The sequence below is a fragment of the Leuciscus leuciscus genome (genome assembly GCF_965113295.1).
Source record: "Leuciscus leuciscus genome assembly, chromosome: 14".
Taxonomy (NCBI): domain Eukaryota; kingdom Metazoa; phylum Chordata; class Actinopteri; order Cypriniformes; family Leuciscidae; genus Leuciscus; species Leuciscus leuciscus.
The window spans coordinates 2142919-2154788 of NC_138738.1; positions in this window are offsets into that span (position 1 = coordinate 2142919).

The window sequence follows — 11870 nt, forward strand, 5'->3', positions numbered from 1 at the left end:
CTTGACTGACATTAAAACCACCAATATAACATGTAAAGGTGAACTATAATGTTCTCAATGTGAGATAATACAGCACACAGTAAATTAAATCAACAGTGGGTCTATAGTTTTCTAGTAGCTTTTGCTAGATGTTCTATTGTGTTGATCTCATCTTTAAGTTTTGTGGGAAAAAATTAAATGCATTTGATCATTTAGTCAAACGTTTTATTTTAATCTTTTTTTTTTCTTTCTCTACTGTAGCATATTATTTTTAGTTGAATAAAATAAATAGTGTACAAACCTGCCAATTGTAGTTATTTTATTTGTAAAGTCAGCAATGATAATTATTTTAAAATCGTTATCAGCAAGTTGCCCATCAGTTTAATATTTAATAATGTTTAACAGGTTTCTATTTATGAACAAAATGAGATCAATTTTGCTTATAACTACAATATTTGAATTTTATTGTTATTTTGTTTTTGGATTATGATTATGATGATGACCATTGCTTTTATTTTTTATTTTTACTTTTTTGAATACTGTATTTTTTTTTTCTTTCCTTGCCAGCCAGGTCATTTTGTGTCACTATGCCTTTTTGTTTCATTTTGTCTGTAATAAAAACGTTAAATAAGAGATCTGTGGTGTTTTCTTTATCGACATTCATAACGACCACTTTCTTTAGAGATGCACCGATATCAAAACTTTGGCCGATACCGATAATTCTTTACACTTGAAAGCCGATAACTATGGAAGCTTGTTTCCGCCACAGAATAAAACATTTTAAAAGATAATTGCGAGTTGACATCTCGCAATTCTGACTTTATTTCTCAGAATTGCGAGATATAAAGTCAGAATTGCGTGAAATAAAGTCGCAATTGCGTCTTATAAAGTCAGAATTCAGACTTTTTTTCTCGCAAATTGCAACTTTATATCACGCAATTCTGAGTTTATAACACATAATTTTGTTTAATTGAGTTTATATCTCGCAATTCTGACATCTTTTCTCAGAATTGTGAGATATAAACTCAGAATTGCGTGACATAAACTCGCAATTGCGAGAAAAAAAAGTCTGAATTCTGACTTTATAAGACGCAATTGCGACTTTATTTCTCTATTCTAAGGGGGGAAAAAGACAGACTTTTTCTTTTTTTACCTCAGAATAGTTTATATCTCACAATTCTGACTTGATAACACGCAATTGCATATTATAAAGTCAGAATTGCGAGATATAAACATGCAATTGCGAGAAAAAAAGTCTGAATTTCAAGTATATTTCTCGCAATTGCGAGTTTATATCTCCTAATTCTGACTTTATAACACGCAATTGCAACTTTTTATCGCGCAATTTTGACTTAATAATACATAAGTGTGACTTTATATCACGCAATTCTGAGATAAAAAGTCAGAATTGTGAGATTAAAAAGTCGCAATTACCTTTTTTAATTTTTCACTCTGTGGCGGAAACAAGCTTCCAAAGATAACCGATATATCGGCCGATAAATCTAAATCTTTATATCATTTTTGAGAGCCTGATTACAAAATCAAAAGTCTCATCATTAAAATCCACGTCCCAAACATACAATTATAATGTTCTCGTTATGATTTTATGTAGCCGATATGACAGACATGTTGCACTTCACTGTATTTTCCTTTTCTGAAGTGATTCCAGTCATATTTCTAGCTATTTAAAACCATCATGTTGAACAGTGCGTATCTGAAGCGTCTCAGCTGAAGGAAATAATACATTATGTATCCGCTTTAATATATCAGCCACATTTTCTCACTAGGCTGATACTACATCCATATCTTCCTTTATATGCTGTTTGATGATATTTGCTTAAATGCTTAAATGAATTGACCGATCTGAAAACATGCTATACTTTAGTTTGCAATGGTCGGTCACTTTACTGTTATAAAAGAAATCCTCTGTCTAAAACGAGAAAGAGAAAAGTATTATGCTATAACACACATGAGTCACTCTCACACAGCAGGGAACATGATTACTAAACGTCTCATGTGCTTTTACTGCAAATCAACATCCTTTAGTGTGCTTTAGTGGACTCTTGGACATCTCCTGGTTATTACGGTTGATTCTAAAAGTATAGACCAACATTTATCATATTATGATTTTTTTTTTTTTTTTTTTAAAGCAAAGCTATACAGTAAAAGTGCCTCGCCGCCCTCCATTTATGTTTTATTCATATTGCGGCGGGTGTTGAATTGGCAGATAGATCATTATTGAACAATTGGAAACCAGAACCGCCATTCCGTGCTGAGACGCACATTACGAGGAATATCTCAGTCATATAATCTTAATGAAACATACGGTGGTGGAGATGGAAAGATGTCGTTTCAGTGCGTGTTATTGTTTGTGTGTATTGCAATAAAGCAACAAGCAAAACCTTGATATTTCATTGCATAAAGCACCAGAAAGGAGGCCAAAAGTTCAACTTTACATAGGAATGATGAGATATCTTTAATATTACAATTGCATCAACTACACAACGAGATTAAATAGAGACTTTATGTTCCCATGCTTTATTTTTTTTTCCTGAGACCTCAATAATCTCCAATGCTTTTCCTCTAGATTTGCCATGGTTCTAAAGTCATGCAATCAAAAGTCAGTCATTTTACTTTAGCAATCTGTAAAATGTTCATTGAGAAAAAAAAAAAAAAAAAATGTCCATCTGGAAATGATTGGATGGTGAAATGTGTTTCTATATATAACAGGTGATTGAAAAACAAGGTGGATTGCTGATGGCTTTTTTTTAGAAATATTTTTTTTATGTGGAAAATAGAACTGTAAAGGATAAAAAATAAAAATACATAAAAAAAAAAGTAATTGCAACTTTTTATCTCACAATTCAGACTTTGTAATTCGCAATTTACTTTTTTTTATCAGAATCGTGGTAAACTTGCAAGAGCAAGAAAAAAAGTCTGAATTGTGAGATAAAAAGTTGCAATTACCTTTTGTATTTTTTTAATTCCGTGGCAAAAACAAGCTTGAAAAAAAGGGTCTATTTTAGCAGCATGCTTAAAAAAAAAGCAGGTAACACTTTATTTTAGTGTCCTTGTTATATGTTCTTACCATATTAATAACATTAAATGATGCATATTCACATGCAACTAACCCTCAACCAAACCCTAATCCTAACCCTATATAATTAATATCACTCAGTATTTAAATGTATATTACACTGCATTGAAATGCATACAAAATGCATTCATTAAAAACCCAGCGCTTGTACAGTAGGTTTGCCGTTCGATCAGTGGACATCAGGACTGAAGAGTGAAACAGTTTATGACCTGCGACATGGAAACTTTCCACTTCTGCGGTCGAAGCATTTGCGGTGCAACGAGCACTGAACAGACTCTGACAAGAGCTTTTCATCTGGCTTTTTTCTTTCTGTTTCTTGTCATTTTCTTTTCCTTTGATGTCGCACATGTAACGTATGTGCTATGGTTTCCATGTCAACATTTTTAGCTAACGAGACCACATGTGTAACTGTTCTGGTATTCTTTAACAGGGGAGGTTAGTTTAAGTCTTTTTCCTGTACCTTTCTCTCTGACTGGTCTTTTGTTAGAGGAGAGAGAGAGAGCGAGAGAGAGAGAGAGAGAGAGAGAGAGAGAGAGAGAGAGAGAGAGAGAGAGAGAGAGAGAGAAGCGTTCAGGAAACGTGGGCGGATTTGACAAGAAAAGAGTTTCAGTTTCTGTCTTTTATAAGAGCTTTTTTCTTTTCATGCCTTTCTTCATTATTATTTTTTATTTTTAGGTTCAGCAAAATGAAAAGTTTCAGAAAAGAGGACTTGGAAACCCAAGAAAATATTCCTGTGCACAACTAGGCCCGTTTTATTATGGGATTAATCACAAAAACATGTCCAGACTGTGATGCGTACATGCTTTCAATTAAAATAAATTCACATTGCGGCAATTAAATGTAAGGTCAAAATGTGCTTAATTGTCAAAAATGATGTGATGGTTCTAAAAATAGTTATGCAAAAATATAATGTCTTTCACTTCTGGGATGAAATATATCAGAGAAAAATATGAGAAAGGGCGTTTATACTGTGAAATACTCACAAAACAAACATGCATTTTGATCAGAACTATTTGCACAGTTTTGAGAACAAGAAACTTTAGACGGAATTGAACGGCTTGAAAGATTCGTAACAAGCAATATTTACACGCACAAAATATAGAAAATGATTTCCAGGTGCTTGATCAGCAGGAAAGGGTTACTGATAAACAGGAAATAGTTATCATTCATTGTTACTGGTGTTTTTAGTTCATGCAAATGACTTGATAACATCGAGCAAAAGTTCATTTTGAGTTTCTGCAGACCTGTTTGTTTGTAACATCAGAATTTTTAAGATAAAACAATTTTTAAACCTCAGTCTTGGTGACTTTAACTAGTAACACAGTTTAGAGTTACAAAAAGGTCTGCAGCTTATATGAAATATGATTTTGTCATTAAAGTCAATGATATAACCGGTGCTGTTATTATAAACCTTAACCATTAGGTCTTTTTTTTTACCTTTTATATGAGTTTAAAGTTCAAACACACAAAAAAAAAAAAAAAAAAAAAAAAAATATATATATATATATATATATATATATATATATATACATACAGTATATATAGAAAATATTAATAAATCATGTTACTATAACAGTAAATGTATTGTGAGTGTTTTGTGCACCTGTTTTTTTTTCAGCGTTATTTTTGTGTTTCCCACAAAGGAGTTGTCCAATTTCTGTTTCCCACAAAGGAGTTGTTACACGTTACATGTACTTACCATAGTAATAACACTAACCCTCAAACAAACCCTAATCCTACCCTAACCCTATAGTAAGTACATATTAATTAATATTACTCAGTACTTCAATATATAATTACACTGTAACTCAACCAAATATAGAAATATGTTTCCTTGTAAACTCTCTCTTCTGGACGCACACGGATCGATCCCCAATCTTACCCTGAGAAGTCGATTTTATTAGTATTCCGTTATTAAAGAATTTAAAGTTGTGAATTGAGACGTGCATTTTAGTGCTCATGAATAATGTGGGTGTGGACGAGATGAAACGGAAGTGTCAAAAGTCTTTCTTTCTTATCAGGCAGGTGCTCCACCTGAATTTACTGTAACACCAGACTCACTGTCCAGATCGTGCTGTCGATAGCTGTGTGTGAATGTGTGTTTCCCCTGCGCGGGAGGAAGTCCGTGTTGCAGAGAAAAACCCTCTCAAAGTTTATTGACTTTCTTTTCTCGTGGCTCTGTTGGCTTCAGCTGCCCACATCCACCCAGAGAAACCACCAGCGCTCGAATCGAAATAACAGACATGTTCCAGAATTTTAACTGATCTTGGGTCGCTCATACCCAGAGAGTGAGTCAAAAGCTGACGCTCATGGTTTGTCATAACGTGCTGAAGTTCCTTCAGAGGTTAAGAAGGTCAGTTTCTTGAAGGAACTCGTGTGAATTTCACACCGATCCCAGCAGACTTACTGATAACTCTTTCCCAGACTTCATTTCAATGTAACACACATCGCAGAACCTAATACTGGAAAATCAGAGACAACATGAGAAAACAGCTCAAAGAAGCTCTGCGCTTTATTCTTTAAAATAGTCACAAAACAAATCAGAACTATTTACAGTTCTGAGAATAAGAAAAAGGCAGCTGTGCACAACTAGGCCAGTTTTATTATCGGTTTAATCACAAAAACATGTCCAGACTATGACTATCACATTACAGCAATAAAAACGTGTGGTCAAAATGTCATAAAAATATGCAAAAAAATGCGATTACCCTAAAATAGTCTTCATTTTCATTATGCAAAATATAGTTACACAAACAAAGAAGGGCACTTGGTTTGCAACCAGTCGGATTTACACTGTTTTGGGAATAAGAAACTTTAGACTGAATTGAACGGCTTCATTACTTACATGCACAAAAGAAAATGATTTCCAGGTGCTTGATCATCAGGAAATAGTTATAATTCATTGTCATTTTAGCTCTTGCAAATAACTTGATAACATCGAGCATTTTGTTCATTTTGTGTTTCTGCAGAACTGTTTGTCTGAATCATTAGAGTTTGTAAGATCGGGGAATATTTTTTAAGCCTCAGTCTTGGAGACTTAAACCAGTAAATGGACAAAATAAAATAAAAATCGAAATGCAGCAATAACCAACAGCAGCAGCAACAGCAATAACAGCAGCAGCAATAACAGCAATAACAGCAGCAGCAATAACCAACAGCAGCAGCAATAACAGCAGCAGCAGCAATAACCAACAGCAGCAGCAATAACAGCAGCAGCAATAACCAACAGCAGCAGCAACAGCAATAACAGCAGCAGCAGCAATAACAGCAGCAGCAATAACCAACAGCAGCAGCAACAGCAATAACAGCAGCAGCAGCAATAACAGCAGCAGCAATAACCAACAGCAGCAGCAACAGCAATAACAGCAGCAGCAATAACAGCAATAACAGCAGCAGCAATAACCAACAGCAGCAGCAACAGCAATAACAGCAGCAGCAGCAGCAATAACAGCAGCAGCAATAACCAACAGCAGCAGCAACAGCAATAACAGCAGCAGCAGCAGCAATAACAGCAGCAGCAATAACAGCAATAACAGCAGCAGCAACAGCAATAACAGCAGCAGCAATAACAATAACAGCAATAACAGCAGCAGCAGCAGCAATAACAGCAGCAGCAATAACAGCAGCAGCAATAACCAACAGCAGCAGCAACAGCAATAACAGCAGCAACAATAACAGCAGCAGCAATAACCAACAGCAGCAGCAACAGCAATAACAGCAACAGCAATAACAGCAGCAGCAGCAGCAATAACAGCAGCAGCAATAACAGCAGCAATAACAGCAATAACAGCAGCAGCAACAGCAATAACAGCAGCAGCAATAGCAATAACAGCAATAACAGCAGCAGCAGCAGCAATAACAGCAGCAGCAATAACAGCAGCAATAACAGCAATAACAGCAGCAGCAACAGCAATAACAGCAGCAGCAATAACAGCAGCAGCAATAACAGCAGCAGCAATAACCAACAGCAGCAGCAGCAACAGCAATAACAGCAATAACAGCAGCAGCAGCAATAACAGCAGCAGCAATAACAGCAGCAGCAGCAACAGCAATAACAGCAGCAGCAATAACAGCAGCAACAGCAGCAGCAATAACAGCAGCAGCAATAACAGCAATAACAGCAGCAGCAGCAACAGCAATAACAGCAGCAGCAGCAACAGCAATAACAGCAGCAGCAGCAACAGCAATAACCAAGAGGAGCAACAATAGGCAACAGCAGCAGCAACACAATAACAGCAGCAGCAATAACAGCAGCAGCAGAAACAGCAATAACAGCAACAGCAATAACAGCAGCAGCAGCAATAACAGCAGCAGCAATAACCAACAGCAGCAGCAACAGCAATAACAGCAGCAGCAATAACAGCAATAACAGCAGCAGCAATAACCAACAGCAGCAGCAACAGCAATAACAGCAGCAGCAGCAATAACAGCAGCAGCAATAACCAACAGCAGCAGCAACAGCAATAACAGCAGCAGCAGCAGCAATAACAGCAGCAGCAATAACAGCAATAACAGCAGCAGCAACAGCAATAACAGCAGCAGCAATAACAATAACAGCAATAACAGCAGCAGCAGCAGCAATAACAGCAGCAGCAATAACAGCAGCAGCAATAACCAACAGCAGCAGCAACAGCAATAACAGCAGCAACAATAACAGCAGCAGCAATAACCAACAGCAGCAGCAACAGCAATAACAGCAACAGCAATAACAGCAGCAGCAGCAGCAATAACAGCAGCAGCAATAACAGCAGCAATAACAGCAATAACAGCAGCAGCAACAGCAATAACAGCAGCAGCAATAGCAATAACAGCAATAACAGCAGCAGCAGCAGCAATAACAGCAGCAGCAATAACAGCAGCAATAACAGCAATAACAGCAGCAGCAACAGCAATAACAGCAGCAGCAATAGCAATAACAGCAGCAGCAATAACAGCAGCAGCAATAACCAACAGCAGCAGCAGCAACAGCAATAACAGCAATAACAGCAGCAGCAGCAATAACAGCAGCAGCAATAACAGCAGCAGCAGCAACAGCAATAACAGCAGCAGCAATAACAGCAGCAACAGCAGCAGCAATAACAGCAGCAGCAATAACAGCAATAACAGCAGCAGCAGCAACAGCAATAACAGCAGCAGCAGCAACAGCAATAACAGCAGCAGCAGCAACAGCAATAACCAAGAGGAGCAACAATAGGCAACAGCAGCAGCAACACAATAACAGCAGCAGCAATAACAGCAGCAGCAACACAATAACAGCAGCAGCAACAGCAATAACAGCAGCAGCAGAAACAGCAATAACAGCAGCAGCAATAACAGCAGCAGCAACACAATAACAGCAGCAGCAGCAATAACAGCAGAAGCAGCAATAACAGCAGCAGCGACACAATAACAGCAGCAGCAGCAGCAATAACAGCAGAAGCAGCAATAACAGCAGCAGCGACACAATAACAGCAGCAGCAGCAGCAGCAATAACAGCAGAAGCAGCAATAACAGCAGCAGCAACACAATAACAGCAGCAGCAGCAGCAATAACAGCAGAAGCAGCAATAACAGCAGCAGCAACACAATAACAGCAGAAGCAGCAATAACAGCAGCAGCAGCAATAACAGCAGCAGCGATAACCAACAGCAGCAGCAACAGCAATAACCAAGAGGAGCAACAATAGGCAACAGCAGCAGCAACACAATAACAGCAGCAGCGGCAATAACAGCAGCAGCAACACAATAACAGCAGAAGCAGCAATAACAGCAGCAGCAGCAATAACAGCAGCAGCAACACAATAACAGCAGCAGCAACACAATAACAGCAGCAGCAATAACAGCAGCAGCAGCAGCAATAACAGCAGCAGCAGCAACACAATAACAGCAGCAGCAGCAGCAATAACCAACAGCAGCAGCAACAGCAATAACAGCAGAAGCAGCAATAACAGCAGCAGCGATAACCAACAGCAGCAGCAACAGCAATAACAAAGAGGAGCAGCAATAGGCAACAGCAGCAGCAGGGTAGATGACAAATAAGGGTGAAACAGCATTTTTTTAAACAAAGTTCTAAATTGCTTGAGAATTGTATGAATTTCTAAAGTTCAAATACTGTTGTTTTTGAAACTGTTAGAGGTTAGCAGATTTTTTTTCTCATTATGTAATTTATTAAGCTTTTCTCACAGCTCCAGGCAAAATATGTCCTGCGGTGTGACATGACATTACTATAAAATTCAAATATTGAAATATTATTAATTTCAAATACAAATCAGGTATGTTTTAAGTTTAACAAGTATTCTTAAAGAATGATCATTAAAATTCTGCATATTATTTTTTTCACAGCTGTTTTTCTATTATATTCTTTGCTTGTGCCATCTTTTACCAGTCACTCCAGTGGAAATATTGTGTAAAATGAGAATTTTTTGTTGAAAATGTTTATTATTTTTTATATAGTTATATTATGCAATGTTTTCAAATGCATATAATCATTTAAGCTATTTAACATAGTAAAAGTCGTTTAATTGTGTTTGAAGTGATGTCACACCACAGGACATCCCGTCACACCACAGGACGAAATGAGACACTGTATGAACATTTATGGTGAAATGTATTGAATATTTTTGTAACAAGCAAATTCATTTGCATCTCTATTTGAACATTAATGAAAATGCAACATATCAGTACAATCTTATTACTTAGTGTATGAATTTGAACTAAAAACATAGTAAACAAGACATACTGCATAATTAACATTTTGGAGGTGTCAGATCAGACCCAGTCATAAAGACCATTCATTCCTATTTTTAACTTAAAAGACTAAACAAAAATATCTTGTTTCTCAGGAGAAAGTCATTAAAATCATGCTAAAATAATTAAAAGCATGTTAAAATCATCAATTCAGCTCTTTGAACAAAGATTCCAGTGAACAAGAGAAATTTGACTTCATCCTGTGCTAACCTTTCCCTGTACCTCCTTGTCCTTTCTTTGCTCATGCCTAAAAACTGACAAATCACTTTAAAACAATGATCAGTGACTGTTAACATACACATACAACAAACAAATGAAGACAGATATATATATATATTTATGTTTAATATATGTATAATATAGGTATATTATGTATAATGAAGACATATATATATTTATGTTTAATATGTATAATATAGGTATATTGTATATAATATTTGCAATATTTGTTTAATATATATAGAGAGACAGAGATATATTTATATTTATGTTTAATATTGCAAACATAACAGACGAAAATCTAGCTAGACATCTCACTTAATGATGTCACACTACAGGACGGGCTGTCACACCACAGGACTTTTTCACTTTTGCAGCCATTTTGAGTAATTGCTATACAAGACTGACCTTGGGCATTACAGTAACTGAATAAGTTCATTGTTTTAAACCTGAATATGATTCTTTTTTTAAAATATTTGTCTTTTTTCTCGAACTAGATCAGTCTAGATCAGTCACACCACAGGACTATCAAAAATGGACACGTTCATGGTCTGACAGAAATGATGAAATATATCAAATTAATAAGAGATTAACACTCACATTTTAACCTCCTTAGCACATCCAAACATCTGGGGGACTTCCTGGTAGGGGGCTTGACTAAAGGACCCCTATGGCTGTCCATGTAACTGCCAGTACAAAAATCTAATATCCTATGTCACACTGCAGGACAGCATTTTTGTTTCAAAACTAAATGTACTGTAAATATTATTTTAGTACTTTTTAGCATTTTGAAAACTTAAGTTAATTAAGTAAATACATACAAAATAATGCCAAGGCATTTATTAGCTGCTCCAAACATATCTGCTTTATTTTACTAATATTTACATTTGATGAGTAATCAATGTTACAGTCACACCGCAGGACATTTTGCTATTCACCTTGAAATTTGAACAACACCAAATATATTTTACGTCCCAAAATCATAATATTGAAATAAAATGATGTTCTATGCCCCACTGGCATGTGTTGTTTTAGTTGAAAAATGCAGTTCAGTAAACATTTACACTTGATTACAGAAAAAACATGCGTCACGTCATCTGCCCAGCAACACAATAACAGCAGCAGCAATAACAGCAGCAGCAGCAATAACAGCAGCAGCAACACAATAACAGCAGCAGCAATAACAGCAGCAGCAGCAATAACAGCAGCAACACAATAACAGCAGCAGCAATAACAGCAGCAGCAACACAATAACAGCAGCAACACAATAACAGCAGCAACACAATAACAGCAGCAGCAATAACAGCAGCAGCAACACAATAACAGCAGCAGCAGCAATAACAGCAGAAGCAGCAATAACAGCAGCAGCAATAACAGCAGCAGCGATAACCAACAGCAGCAGCAACAGCAATAACCAAGAGGAGCAACAATAGGCAACAGCAGCAGCAACACAATAACAGCAGCAGCAATAACAGCAGCAACAGCAATAACAGCAGCAACACAATAACAGCAGCAGCAACAGCAATAACAGCAGCAGCAGAAACACAATAACAGCAGCAGCAGCAATAACAGCAGCAGCAGAAACACAATAACAGCAGCAGCAACACAATAACAGCAGCAGCAGCAGCAATAACAGCAGAAGCAGCAATAACAGCAGCAGCGATAACCAACAGCAGCAGCAACAGCAATAACCAAGAGGAGCAACAATAGGTAACAGCAGCAGCAACACAATAACAGCAGCAGCAATAACAGCAGCAGCAACACAATAACAGCAGCAGCAGCAACACAATAACAGCAGCAGCAACAGCAATAACAGCAGCAGCAGAAACAGCAATAACAGCAGCAACACAA